Source organism: Gorilla gorilla, chromosome 10 (genome assembly GCF_029281585.2).
Source record: "Gorilla gorilla gorilla isolate KB3781 chromosome 10, NHGRI_mGorGor1-v2.1_pri, whole genome shotgun sequence".
Classification (NCBI taxonomy): domain Eukaryota; kingdom Metazoa; phylum Chordata; class Mammalia; order Primates; family Hominidae; genus Gorilla; species Gorilla gorilla.
The window spans coordinates 109,922,870-109,937,264 of NC_073234.2; the positions used below are offsets into that span (position 1 = coordinate 109,922,870).

At 42.9% G+C, this 14,395-nt stretch overlaps 1 pseudogene; it reads right to left on the minus strand.

Moving 5' to 3' along the window:
* Positions 1 to 13,222: 13,222 nt before the first annotated feature.
* Positions 13,223 to 14,085, minus strand: LOC101147424 (ribosome biogenesis protein NSA2 homolog; annotated as a pseudogene).
* Positions 14,086 to 14,395: the final 310 nt, after the last annotated feature.

The window sequence follows — 14,395 nt, forward strand, 5'->3', positions numbered from 1 at the left end:
TGCAGAACAACTAAGCTGCCTCCTCCACCCTTTATAAGGGAAACTCTTTATGATTTCCTACCTATGCATATTGTAGCTGGTAAGTCTCTTCCTCTAGAAAACATAGGGAAAAAGCCACAAGTTGACTCTCAAAGCAAGACTCCCCTTCTGTTTTCTGTGGTACCTGAACATTAGGAAATAGTCTAGAAGGATGCCATTGCCAGACACTAGGAACACAGACTCGGAAGGTAGGGTTAGGTAAAGAGTTTCATCTTTTACTTTACACCATTCTGTATATTTGGTTTAAACACTAATGAGCAAAAGAAGTATTAGGCAGCATAGCTATTTATATGAAATTTGAGAATAGGCTAAACAAATTGATTATGATAAAAATCAGAATAGTGGCTATCTCTGGGGAGGAAATGGGTTTTGACTGGGAAGAGGCAGGAAATGTTCTCCATCTCAGTGTGAGTGATGGCTACACAGGCGTCCACACAGGTAATTAACCATGGTCTACACTTAAAATTAGCACAGTTCATGTTCTGTGACATATATATATTATACCTCAGTTAAAATATATATATATATATATTAGTTTAAAAATTCCCTGCCCTAATTCACCCCCTGTGTTAGTGTGTTTGCATTGCTATAAAGGAATTCCTGAGGCTCGGTAAGTTATAAAGAAAAGAGGTTTATTTGGCTCACAGTTCTGCAGGCTGGATAAGGAGCATGGTGCCAGCATCTGCTTCTGGTGAGGGCCTCAGGAAGCTTACAATCATGGTGGAAGGTGAAAGGAAACCAGAGCATTACATGGCAAGAGAGGGAGCAAGAGAGTGAGGGAGCAGGTGCCAGCCTTTTTTAAACAATCAGATCTTTTTTTTTTTTGGGGGGGGATGGGGTCTTGCTTTGTCACCCAGGCTGGAGTGCAGTAGTGAGATCTTGGCTCACTGCCGCCTTTGCCTCCCGTGTTCCAGTGATACTCCTGCCTCAGCCTCACAGGTAGCTGGGATTACAGGCATGCGCCAACACGCCCAGCTAATTTTCTTTTCTTTTTTTGGGGCGGGGGATGAAGTCTCGCTCTGTAGCCCAGGCTGGAGTGCAGTGGCATGATCTTGGCTCACTACAGCCTCCACCTCCTGGGTCCCGGTTCAAGCAATTCTCCTACCTCAGCCTCCCAGGTAGCTGGGATTACAGGCACACACCACCATGCCCAGCTAATTTTTGTATTTTCAGTAGAGATGGCGTTTCACCATGTTGGCCAGGCTGGTCTTGAACTCCTGATCTCATGATCCACCCGCCTCGGCCTCCCAAAGTGCTGGGATTACAGGCGTGAGCCACCGTGCCTGGCCTTAAACAACCGAATCTTGCATGAACTCATAGAGTGAGAACTCACTGAAGGACAGCACCAAGCCACTCACGAGGGATCTGCCCCCGTGAGCCAAACACCTCCCACTAGGCCCACCTCCAACATTGGAGGCCCACATTTCAACTTGAGATTTGGAGGGGACAAAACATCCAAACCATATCCCCCCCAAACTTTTAGTGGCCCCTTTTTAAGAATCCTGTTGGAGACATTGATGATGACAGGCAAAGTGTTTCCCTCCCCTTCCATCCCCATAAATTAAACTCTGCCTTGGGTCCATTAGATGTCCCTGCAGTTGCAGAAAACTGTACAGAAAGGAGCAGGCCCAACATGGTCTCAAAGAGCCCCAAGTTATCACTGAAAAGAAGTGTGATGTAAGAGAAAGAACTCGAACTTGGGAGTCAGCCAGCTCCGTGTTCAAATTCCAGATCTGCCCCTTAGCTGCAAGATCTAGGCAAGTGACTTAGGCTTTCTGAGCTTCTGTTTCCTCCTTATAAAGTCACTTTCATGTGGTTGAGGTAAGAGGTGAATGAAATACTTCTCCCTCAAATACTCCTTGATGAGGTGATAGAGTTTGGATCTGTGTCCCCGCCCAAATCTCATATCAAATTGCAATCCCCAATGTTGGAGGTAGAGCCTGGTGAGAGAGAATTGGATCATGGGGCTGTGTTTCTCGTGAATAGTTTAGCATCATCCCTGTTGATTCTGTTCTCATGATAGTGAGTGAGTTCGCCTGAAATCTGGTTGTTTAAAAGTGTGTAGCACCTCCCCTCTCTCTCTCTTGCCTGTGCTCCTGCCATGTAAGACACCTGCTGCTCCTTTGCCTTCTGCCATGACTGAAAGCTTCCTGAGGCCTCCCCCAAAGCAGAAGCTGCTATCCTTCCTGTACAGCCTGCAGAACCGTGAGCCAATAAAACCCCTTTTCTTTATAAATGACCCAGTTTCAGGTATTTCTTTATAGCAACATGAGAACGAACTAATATAGAAAAATGAGGGATGGATCTGATGTGAGCAATGCATATTTGAGATCGACCACGTCCAGCCCTTGCTCTGTGCATGGCGTGAAGAAGGAGGGGCTCGCGTTTCTGCCTGCCCTTCCACAGCCATCAGCAGGGAAGACAAAGTGGCCAAGAGATGCTCACTTCTCTATGGAAGTGTCAGCTGCCCCATGACCAGTGATGTCTTTGCCAAGTGATAAGTCACTGAGCTGGAAGTGGCTGAGCAGAATAGTGCTAAGAGCTAAGAGTGCTAAGCAGAGTCAGTCAATCCTTGTGACACCCCAGCTTCCCCATTCAGTCACTAAGAGACCCAAGGAAAAGATTCTGCCTCCCTGTGCTTTAGCCTCTTTACCTGTAAGGTGAGAACAGCAAGACCACCGACCAAATACACTAATACCCTTAAAGAATTTTGGACTTGGCACAGAGTCAGAGCCCCACAGGAGCTTCACAATAAGGCCACTGCTTTTTGCAAACATCTCCCTTGTCATCCTGACATTGCAAAGGCCACCTGTTGGCTGTGGCCTCTCCCTTCCCTGTCTCTGTCATAGGCCTTTTTCTGTTCTGTCTGCGGTAGCTTCGCCACAGCCTTAGCCATAGCAGCAGTTGTTTGTTTTGTTTGTTTTTATTGTTTGACCAACATCTCCCCAATCCCCGCATCCCCTAGCCCCTGTAACTACCATTCTACTCTCTGCTTCTATGAGTTCAACTTTTTTTCAGATTCTACATATAACTGAGATCTTGCAGTATTTGTCTTTCTATGCCTGGCTTATTTCACTTAACATAATGTCCTCTAGGTTTATTCATGTTGTTGCAAATGACAAGCTTTCCTTCTTTTCTTTACAGCTGAATGTTATTCCACTGTGTATACATGCCACCTTCTCCTTATTCATTCATCCATTGATGAACACTTAGGTCGTTTCCATACATTGGGACTATTGTGAATAGTGCTTCAATGAACATGGGAGATATCTCTTTGACATATTGATTTCACTTCCTTTGGATATGTACTCAAAAGTGGGATTGCTGGAATCATATGGTAGTTCTATTTTTAATTTTTTTCAGGAATCTCCATACTATTTTCCATAATGGTTGTACTAATTTACATTCCCACCAACAGTGTACAAGGGTTGCCCTTTCTCCAACACTTGTTATCTTTTGTTTTTTTGATAATAGGCATTCTAACAAGTGCAAAGTATGGTTTTAATCTGCATGTGCCTGATGATTCGTGATACTGAGAATTTTTTCATATACCTGTTGGCCATGCCAGCAGTTTCCCAGTTACTTCCTACTGCCTGTACTTTTTCCTTTTCTAGCTATTATCACATATTTCTTCAGTTCATAAATATAGCATTATTTATGAATCATGGGCTCCTTTCCTCTCCCATCTGGCACCGCTGTAATGTGTCCCCCAAGGAACTGGATTCTAGGCCCGAATGCAGTCTAGGATAAGGAATAGGAAAATGAATTCTTTTGTTATAACATTTTACTTGATGCAGTTTTTGGAGAGGAAGCTTGTCACTTTCTGCTTCCTGCAGCTCTGTGTCAGGGCTGTGATTTCAGGCCTTTTTAAGGCTGCAAATAGGCTTGACCCATCTGGCAAATCTCAAAGTCAACTTTCCCTATAGTGTGCCACCACTCTGAACTGGAGTTATTTAAATTCAACCTTCTGCCTGACCTGGAGGAGAAAAAATAAATAGCAGAGTGTTGCTTTATGGGTTCAAACTAAGACCCCAATGCTGAGGATGAGACGATGTAAACAGGAGGGCCTGGGAGAGGAGATGTATTTTCTCCCAGGTCATTTGCACATTGTTTAATGTGCCAGAAGAAATAATTTGGAAGAACCTTTTGAACCTGAAAGAATGTCCCCAAAGTAAGTGGGTATTTTTAAAAACTCTGTATGGCCTTCTCCTCATTTAAAATTTCACTGCTCTCTGGGAGGCAGAAAAAATCTTTTACCCATCCTGTATCTTCTTTTTTCTTCCTTGCTGTCAAAATCAAACTCCCATTATAGAGTTTGAAAATGCCATATATTTGCTTCCTCCACCTCTCTTGCAGCCCAGCATGGGCATGTAACCTAATTCCAGGCAATGGAATTTGGAGAAATCTGATACCAGGGGTTCTAAGGAAGGTTTCTCTCCTAATAAATAAGAAGCCCATGGAAAGCCTTCCCTTCTTATTTGTTGAACAGGTGGCTGCCTGTAACGTCCCAGGCACATCTTGTCTCCATCCTTTCTCTTAAATGTGGGAAACTTCTTCTGGGGTCAGGCCTACCTGACCCTGTGCGCACTCTTAGAAATCTCAGCCACTCACATGGCTTTATCTGTGTGATATTGTGAAATATCTATTTGGTCTTAATCCAGCTTCTAAAATCCTTGAAATCTCCAGAATGGTAACAGTGTCTTTTGCATAAGAAGATGGCTTCAGGATGAGGGCTGGTCACCAGAAAAACCAAGGCATGAATAAAGGGTTGGAACTTTCAACCTTACATCCTGACTTCCAGAAAGCGGCTGAAGGTCGAGGTTGATCACCAATAGCCAATAATGTAATCAATCATGCCTATGTAATGAAGCCTCCATAAAAACCCAAAAGGACAGGTTTCAGATGAGCTTCCAGATAGCTAAGCATGTGGAGGTTCCTGGAGAGGGCATGGAAGTTCCATGCCCCTTCCCCCATAACTTCCCCTATGCAACTCTTCCATTTGACTATTCATCTGTACCCTTTGCAATATCCTTCATACTAAACTGAGAAATGTAAGTGTATTTGTCTGTTCTCACACTGCTAATAAAGACATACCCAAGACTGGGTAATTTATAAAGAAAAAGAGGTTTAATGGACTCAGAGTTGCACATGGCTGGGGAGGCCTCACAATCATGACAGAAGACGAAGGAGGAGCAAGGACACATCTTACATGGCAGCAGGCAAGAGAGTGTGTGCAGGAGAGCTCCCCTTTATCAAACCATCAGATCTCATGAGACTTATTCACTATCATGAGAACAGCACGAGAAAGACCTGCCCCCATGATTCAATTTCCTTGTACTAGGTCCCTCCTACCACACGTGGGGATTATAGGAGTGACAATCAAAATGAGATTTGGGTGGGGGACACAGCCAAACCATACTAGTAAGTAAGCATTTCCTTGAGTTCTATGAGCAGCTCTAGCAATTCAATTGAACCCTAGGAGGGGGCTGTAGGAACCCCAATTTATAGCCACCCAGTCTAAAGCACAGGTCACAGTCTGAGGCTTGCAACTGGCATCTGAAGTGGGGGGCGATCTTGTGGGACTGAGCCCTCAATCCCTGGGACCTGATGCCATCTCAGGTAGATAGTGTCAGATCTGCAAATGTGTTGATAACAGAGTATGCTTATTTCAGTAATTCAGCAAACATTTACTGAGCACCTACTTTATGCCATGTTCTAAAAGCGAGGACAAGATAGGCAAGGTCTTTACATCCATGAAACTTACAATCTAATAGGCTTCTAGCACAATAACTGTCTCCACTTGGCTTTTCTGTTTGGTGTCCTGACTATTCCTGACATAACACATCTAAAGTTAAACTCACTCTCTTTTCTCCGAAACTGACTTCTCTATTTCTGGTCATGGATCCCAGGTTCAAAATCATGACATCATCTTTGTCTCTTCATTCACCCTTGTTGCCAGCACACCTCATTTCTATTTAGTCATTAAGTCTACTCCCAATAAGTGCCAGGAGCTGGAGCTACAAAGAAGCATAATGTTCCCTGATACATACACATATAATCACAATACAGAGTAAGATGTGCAACAATAGAGGTGTGTCCATGGTAGATGAGAGGGGAAAGTGTCTCAATTCTTGAGAAATCCAGGAAAGGAGAAAATGAGGAGAGTAAGAAGAGACAAAACTGAAAATAGAATCTTGGAAAATACTAATATTTACAGGGTTGAACAGTGTCAGATGAGCAGAGAAGTCAGGTTATGATAAGGCCTAAAAATGTCTTGTGGTTTTGTAAACTAGGAGGTGATCTTGGTGAGAACAGTTTCAGTGGAGTGGCGGGTTAGCCACTCCAAGAATGAATGGAAGATAGTGAGGAGGACTGGTTTAACATTTCCAGCATCTATTCTCCCTTCTGGGAACATTGTCTTGAGTTTCCTTTGGGGCCACCCCTTTCCCTCTCTAACCATGCTCGGATGGAGCTGGCCCCACCACTAGATCCAGGGCCCAGCCAACAAAATCACCACATATCCATGCCCATTGGAGATTTGTTCGGGGTGGAATCATGACCAAGACTGGGCCAATGAGAAATCCATTGCTGGAACTCTCAGGAAACAGGTGCTCTTGTTCTATACCAGTTTGAATTTCAGGCTCTCACCTTGTCAGAGCTGGACTATTGCATCAGTCCTTTTACTAGTCTCCTTGTCTTCGAATTCTTCATATCAACCAAAGCTTCCAAGCTCTTCTTTTCAACACTGCTTTTACATTATTCAAAAACTATTGAGCACCCACCATTAAATTCATGGCACTTAGTGCTTCATATTCCATTATCTGGAGCAAGTCTACCTTTCCTTGTACCTCCCTGTCATCAAAGCTTTACATATCTTTCCTACTCCTGGACTGCCTACCCATTTCCTTTCTACTATTTAAATCCATCTCATCTTTCAATGTCCTAGCTCAAATCTCATCTTCCTCCATCTGGTACCAGTATCACTTGACAGCAATTTTTGGAAAATATGATTTATTGTCTAGTTTTATTACCTCTCATTTTACATCTTTAGTTTTTTTCTCTCCCAATTACCTTGCAGGAAATATGAAGGCAACAGCCATGTCATAATTATTGGTATACTGTGAGGCATTGATAACAGAGCTCTGTACAGCCGACACTCAAAATTTTCACAGAATAATGAATAGACATTTTCGGTTCGGCAGCAGGTGGCAAGAAATGGAGATTAATGTAAAGCTACAATTTATATGATGAGAAGAGATGTGGTCAGCAGTGAAGAGAGGGAAAAAAATGTAATGGATGAAAATAGTCTGATCAAGAAGATAGAGCTAGGAGCATTGTAAGTGGAAAATTTTTGTGCAAAGTCAAACTTGACAAGGCAAGGAGATAAACCCAAAACAACAGGATGGGGGCCACAGGGACAAGCTCTGAAAATGCTGCAGTGTCTGTGATCCAAAGGGTGGTGAGAAGCACAAAGAGAAGCTAAGTGACTTCAAGGATCAGCATAGCCAGTGACTTCAGCAGCAAGGACTCACATGACTCAGAGCAGGAAGAGGTTGTGAGGACCCTAGGAGATGGCACTTATTGGACAAATAGTACTTACATTTTATCACTCTCTTTAACTCCCTCCAAAGCTCCTCTAGAAGAATGAAGAAAAGCTGGGTGTGGTGGCGCGTGCCTGTTGTCCCAGCTACTTGGGAGGCTGAGGCGGGAGGACCACTTGAGCCCAGGAGTTCTGGGCAGTAGTGTGCTGTGCCGATCTGGTGTCTGCACTAACTGTGGCATCGATATGGTGACCTCCCAGGAGCAGAAGACCAGCAGGTTGCCTAAGGAGGGGTGAACCAGCCCCAGTCAGAAACAGAGCAGATCAAAACTCCTGTACTGATCAGTAGTGGGATCATGCCTGTGAATAGCCTGGGTAACATAGCCACGTCCCATCTCTAAAAAAGAAAAGAATTTTTTGGCCGGGCGCAGTGGCTCACACCTGTAATCCCAGCACTTTGGGAGGCTGAGGTGGGTGGAACACAAGGTCAGGAGTTTGAGACCAGCCTGGCCAATATGGTGAAACTCCGTCCCTACTAAAAATACAAAAAATAGCCAGGTGTGGTGGTGTGCACCTGTAGTCCCAGCTACTCGGGAGGCTGAGGCAGAAGAATTGCTTGAACCCAGGAGGTGGAGGTTGCAGTGAGCTGAGATCATACCACTGCATTACAGCCTGGGTGACAGAGCAAGACTCCATCTCAAAACAAAAAAGAAAAAGAAAAGAAAAGAAACGAATTTTAATTTATTAAAAAAAAAAAGAATGAAGATAAGCTCTCAGAAATGACTTCCCCAGGGATGTGGAATGGTGATGAGAAACCACTGTTGACAAGGTCCCAGGAGACACCCACGTTGCAATTCTCATGGTCATTTCCAGGCTTCACCTTCCTTGGTGATCTCTCTTCCTGAAACATTCTCCGCCCTGGGCCTCTGGGACACCCCCTTTCATAGTTCTGCTCCTAAGGAACTGTTCCCTCCTCCTCAATCTCTTCTATTGGATCTTCTTTATCTTCCTGGCTTCTGAGCACCAGAGGGTCCCAGAGCTTCATTCTCAGGCTCTTTTTGTCTAGATTTGCAGTCAGGTACTGGGGGGAGTCTCATCCAGATTCAGAGCTTGAAATACCTTTTATGAGTTGATGATATCCAGTTTTGTATCTCAAGCCATAACCTCTCTCTTCTCCCTTAAATTCTAGAATCATAGATCTACTGTCCATTCTATATCTCCACCTGGATGACTAATCATCATTCCAAGCTTGACAGTTCAGAAGTGAGATTTTACCCCTCTCCCATCCCACCACTGAACTCTACTGTGCTTCCATTCTTGGCCATTTCTGTAAATTACTACGCCACTCTAACAGCTGTCAGGCCAAACTCTTTGAATCAACCTCGTCTGTACTCTTTCTCATACCTGACATCCAATCCATTAGCAAATTTGGTCAGCGTTGCCTTAAAAATATATTTTGACTCTGAAATGTGTCTCTTCACTGCCACCATTACCACCCTGGTCCAGTCTACTCTCATTTCTGACCTGGACTATAATCATGATCTTTTAATTGGTCTTTGTGCTTTCACCTTTGTGGTCGCCTCCAGTCTCTTCCCACAGAGCAGCCAGAGTTATCCCTCTGAAGTGTGAGTAAAGTCTCATTACTCATCAGCTCAAAACCCTCTGTATTAGTTAGGGCTCTCCAGAGAGACAGAGCAATGGGATATATATAGATGTAGATACATGAGAGGGGACTTACAAGGAGAATTGGTTCATGTTATTATAGAGGCTAAGTTCCACTATAGACAGTCTGCAAACTGGAGGCCCTGGGATGCCAGCAGTGTGACTCAGTCCAAGTCTGAAAGCCTTAGAACTAGGGAAGACAATGGTGTAATTGTCAGTCCAAGGCTGAAGCCCTGTGAACCTGGAATGGCTGCTGATGTACATGCTGGAATATCCTAAGACCAGAGAGTCTGGGATTCTGATGTCCAAAGGCAGAAGGAGAAGAATGTATCCAGCTCCAGGAGAGAGAATGAGAGACAAATTCCCTTTTCCTAGAATCATGTTCTATCTGGGCCCTCAGCCAGTTGGATGGTGCCCACCCACATGGAGGGCAGATCTTCCCGACTTAGTCCACTGAGACTCACATGCCAATCTGCTCTAGAAACATCCTCGAAGACACACCCCAAAATAATGTTTTGCCACTTCTCTAGGTATTCCTTAATCCAGTCAAGTCGACACTCTAAATTAACTTTCACGTCCTCCGATAAAAGTCTGACACATGTTACTTCTTGGATGATATCTTGAAGACATTAACCTTCAAAACTAAGTGAAATAAGCCAGACATCAAAGGATAAATAGTATATGAGTCCACTTAAATGAAATAGCTAGAATAGTCAAACTCATAGAGGCAGAAAGTAACATAGTATTTACCAGGGGCTGCCTGGAGGGGAGAATGGGAGTTACTGTTGAATTGGTACAAAGCTTCATTTTGGGATGACGAAAAAGTTCTGGAGATGGATAGTGGTTACAGTTGCATAATAATGTGCTTAATGGCACTAAACTGAACACCGTATACTTAAAATAATTAAAATGGTAAATTTGGCCAGGCACGGTGGCTCACGCCTGTAATCCCAGCACTTTGGGAGGCCGAGGCGGGCGGATCACAAGGTCAAGAGATGGAGAGCATCCTGGCCAACATGGTGAAACCCCATCTCTACCAAAAATACAAAAATTAGCTGGGTGTGGTGGCACGTGCCTATAGTCCCAGCTACTCAAGAGGCTGAGGTAGGAGAATGGCTTGAACCTGGGAGGCGGAGGTTGCAGTGAGCCACCGAGATCGCGCCACTGCACTCCAGCCTGGTGACAGAGTGAGACTCTGTCAAAAAAAAATTTTTAAAAAAGGTAAATTTAAAGTTATATATATATTATCAAAATTTAAAAACAAATAAAAAAATCTGTAATGGCTTTCCATCTCACTCAGGGTCAAATCCAAAGTCCTCACGAAGGCCTTTTAGGCCCTGCATCCTTGGACCTCTGCCACCGCTCAACCTCCTCTTCCACCACTCTCTGCCCCTACCATACCACTCTGCTGCAGCCACACTGACCTTGCCATTTCCCAGACAAGTCCAGGACACTCCCACTCAAACATGCCTAGCACTGTCCTGCCTTAGGCCTTTTCATTGGCGGTTCTTTCTGCCTGAAGTATTTTTCCCCCTAGAAGTTTGCATGCTTATCTCTTTTACTTTATTTAGTTCTCCACTCAAAAGTCACTGTTAGAGCAGCCATTCCATAGCTAACATAGCACCTCATAACCCCTCCATTGTTCACAATCCCTTACCCAGATTTATGCTTTAAAGCACTTATCACAGACTGACTCTTTTCTCCCTTCATTCAGTTATTGTCACATTCTCCCCATTAGAATGTAAGCTCTCTGAGAACAAGGATGTTGTTTGTTCCACTGATAGATCCTAGTTTCCTAGAACCATACCTAGCATAGAGTAGGCACTCAATAAGTATTTTTCTTGAATGAATAAATGAATGAATGACTATCCTTAGCAAGTGCCAAAAGATAGTATCTGTATTAGTCTGTTCTTGTGTTACTATAAATACCTGAGGCTGGGCAATGTATGAAGAAAAGAGGTTTAGTTCTGCAGGATGTACAGGAAGTATGGTGCCAGCATCTGCTCAGCTTCCAGTGAGGCCTCAAAGAGCTTTTACTCATGGCAGAAGGCAAAGAAGGAGCAGGCACATCACATAGTGAGAGAGGGAGCAAGAGCGGTGGTGGGGTATAGGAGATGCCAAGCTCTTTAAACAATCAGTTCTCATGTCAACTACCAGAGAGAGAACTCACTCATTATCATGGGGATGGCACCAAACCATCCATGAGGGATCAGCCCCCATGATCCAATACCTCCTACCAGACCCCACTTTCAACACTGGGGATTACATTTCAACATAAGATCTGGAAGGGACAAGCATCCAAGCCGTATCAGTAACCCAAAAGACTGTTTAGGTAACTGCCTAATTTCTGGATAAGTAAAAATAATTCTCTTGGAAGAGGCATGCTGAACCCAGTTGCTTTTGTATTTTGTTTTGGGGTTTTGTTTGTTTCTTTTACTAATTCTGAAAAACATGTTCATGACAAAAACACAGCTAATACCAAAAAGCAAAGAAAAAAATAAAGGACACTCAATTCCACAATTACTACTGTAGATATCAGAAGGTTTTATTCAAGTTTTTTAATGTATATTCATTCTTCTTAGCCTGAGGGCTCATAAAAGCAGAGCCTGAGGCAAGGATTACAGCACTGATACTTTAATTGGGAAGTGCAAGCACAGGGTTGAAAGGAGAAGAGAAAAGGCCAGGCGAGACAAGGAAAGATGCAAACATGATTGTGGGATGTTCATTTTCAACCCTACTTCAGAACTGGGAAGAAAAGGATGGGAATAAGGGAAATCAAAATGCCACAAAGCTCACTGCTTTTATTGAAATTCAGCTATTTTTCTTGAATACATTCTCTGGTCAATGCTGACAATTGTGCTAGCTTTCTTCTTGTTGCTTTTATGGTGGAGAGAATTTTTGGAGATCCTTACTCTTCCATTTTTCTCTGACATAACTCACACAGTTTTATGCATTTTTTTATTACACATGAGCATTTTCCATATCCTTAAGTATTCTCCAAAAAGATAGAGGTTAATGGATGTATATTATCGATATTTATTTAATCATTGTTCTATATTGAACTTTTACATTATCTTCTAGTTTTCTCCTTATAGATAATACCTTGATACATATTCTTTGACCATATCTTGGATTACTTTCTTGTGCTAAATTGATAGCAATGGAACTACTTACTGAATTAAAGACTATGAACATTTTTAAGCTGTCTGAGTTAGGTAGTAACAGAAAGTTAGGTTGATTACAGAGGAGATCTACCAAAAAAACAACAAAAAAGTAAACTGCAAGTAATAGAAAAACTAACAACTAGGATTTATTACTTACATAACCAAGAAATATGAAGGAAGATAGGCAGATATAATCAAGAAATTAGACTTTTTATTTTTTTGCTCCAACTTCTTCAGAATGTTGACTTTTCATCCAGGTACTTATTTGCCTCTTGGCAGCAAATGTCTCCCAGCATCACACTGTCACACAAAATTCAGGAAGACAGGGGTATATGAAGCCAGGACAGTGAGAGAGGCTCTTTACATACCACTCTTTAGGAAAGAAAATGTTTACCAGAAATCCCCCACAGCAGAATTCTCCTTAGGGCTTATTTCCAAGTACTGAGTCTTGTGGTCATCATTAACTGTTGGGTAGGCTAGGGAAACAAGTATCTGGTCTTTTCCACATTCAATAGTGAAATTAGACAAGATTTGATATAGGTGTTGAATTGGAACTGTATTAGATAGCAAAAGCCACAACAGTGTTGTGTAACAAACCATCCCAGAACTTAGGTGTAAAAAACAGTAAGCATTTATTTCATGTTCACAGTTTGGATTAATTGAAGCCTGCCTGATCTACGTTGGGTTTGGCTAGCCTTGTCTGTGGGAGGGCTCAGGTCTGTTCTATGTGTGATCATTATTGGGGTTTTTTTTTTAATTTACTTTTTAAATGTTTACAATTTAATAAATCTCTTCATTGCAGACATGTACGGCTGTTTGGTAGTATTCAGAAACATCACAGTAATGGCAGTTTTTTCAATTGGTGTGTAGTCCTCAATAATTATATATAAAATTGCTGTCAAATCAGTAAGACTGCATTTATGCATGCATCATTTTCAGGACTGTTAGTAACCTGGGCATACTTTCCCCAAATAACTTTGCCTCCTTGCATCACAAGGCCCAATTCACTCATATTTACTTCAATGACAGTACCTTTGGTAATAACACCCAAAGTTGTATACAGTGGGGACAAGGGGCTCTTCTGTACACCAAGTATTCATAGGCAAAAGGTGGCTTTCATTTCAGGATGTGTTACATGGGCTTTCTTGAAATGCAAGCCCATTGGCCTGATGAGTCTTTCATATTTAGGTGGTTTTCTTGTAAACCCATCTCCAACAAAGCAGACTTTAGTAACCATCCTCTTCCGTGCCTTCTTCTTTCTCTTTCCTGTTCGAATAACTTTTAATACTTCTGTTTCTCCCTGGGCACATACTTTAGGCAGAGGGACTTCCCATTTTCCCACTTTCTCTTTTCGTTTCTGTTTAATCCTATTGGAAAGTACTTTAGCTCGAGATTGTTCCTCTCTGTCCAGCAGATAGGCAGGTACTGCTCCCTGTGGAGTCTTTTCATCATTCTTCTGTTTGATGTTTCTCTTTTCATGCATCTTGATAGTCTTTTCATTTGTATTTTCTCAGCATGGCGCTGTTTATGGTAAAGCTTAGCCTTCAGACCAATCATTTTCTTTGCCTTCTTTGAACATTCATGAGCCTCTCAACTTTCCTTCTTTCCCTTTTTCTCATGGTAATCCAAATGGTATCCATAGTGTTTACAGTGTAATTCAATATATTCGTTCTGTGGCATGGTGACAGCCACAGAGCTGCCAGGAGCGGTCCCTGGGGTGCGAAAACGCTCTCCATTTTTGGGTCTCAGAGACCCACGAGCCCACGCCGCACAGGCCGGGACAGGAAAGCATTATTGGTTTTGTTTTTACTTTTTATTTTAAAACAAAATATAAATAAAGAAAACAGCTGGGTGTCGTGGCTCACACCTGTAATCCTAGCTACTTGGGAGGCTGAGGCAGGAGAATCGCTTGAACCCCAGAGGTGGAGGTTGCAGTGAGTTCAGATAGCAACACTGCACTCCAGCCTGGGTGACAGAACAAGACTCTGTC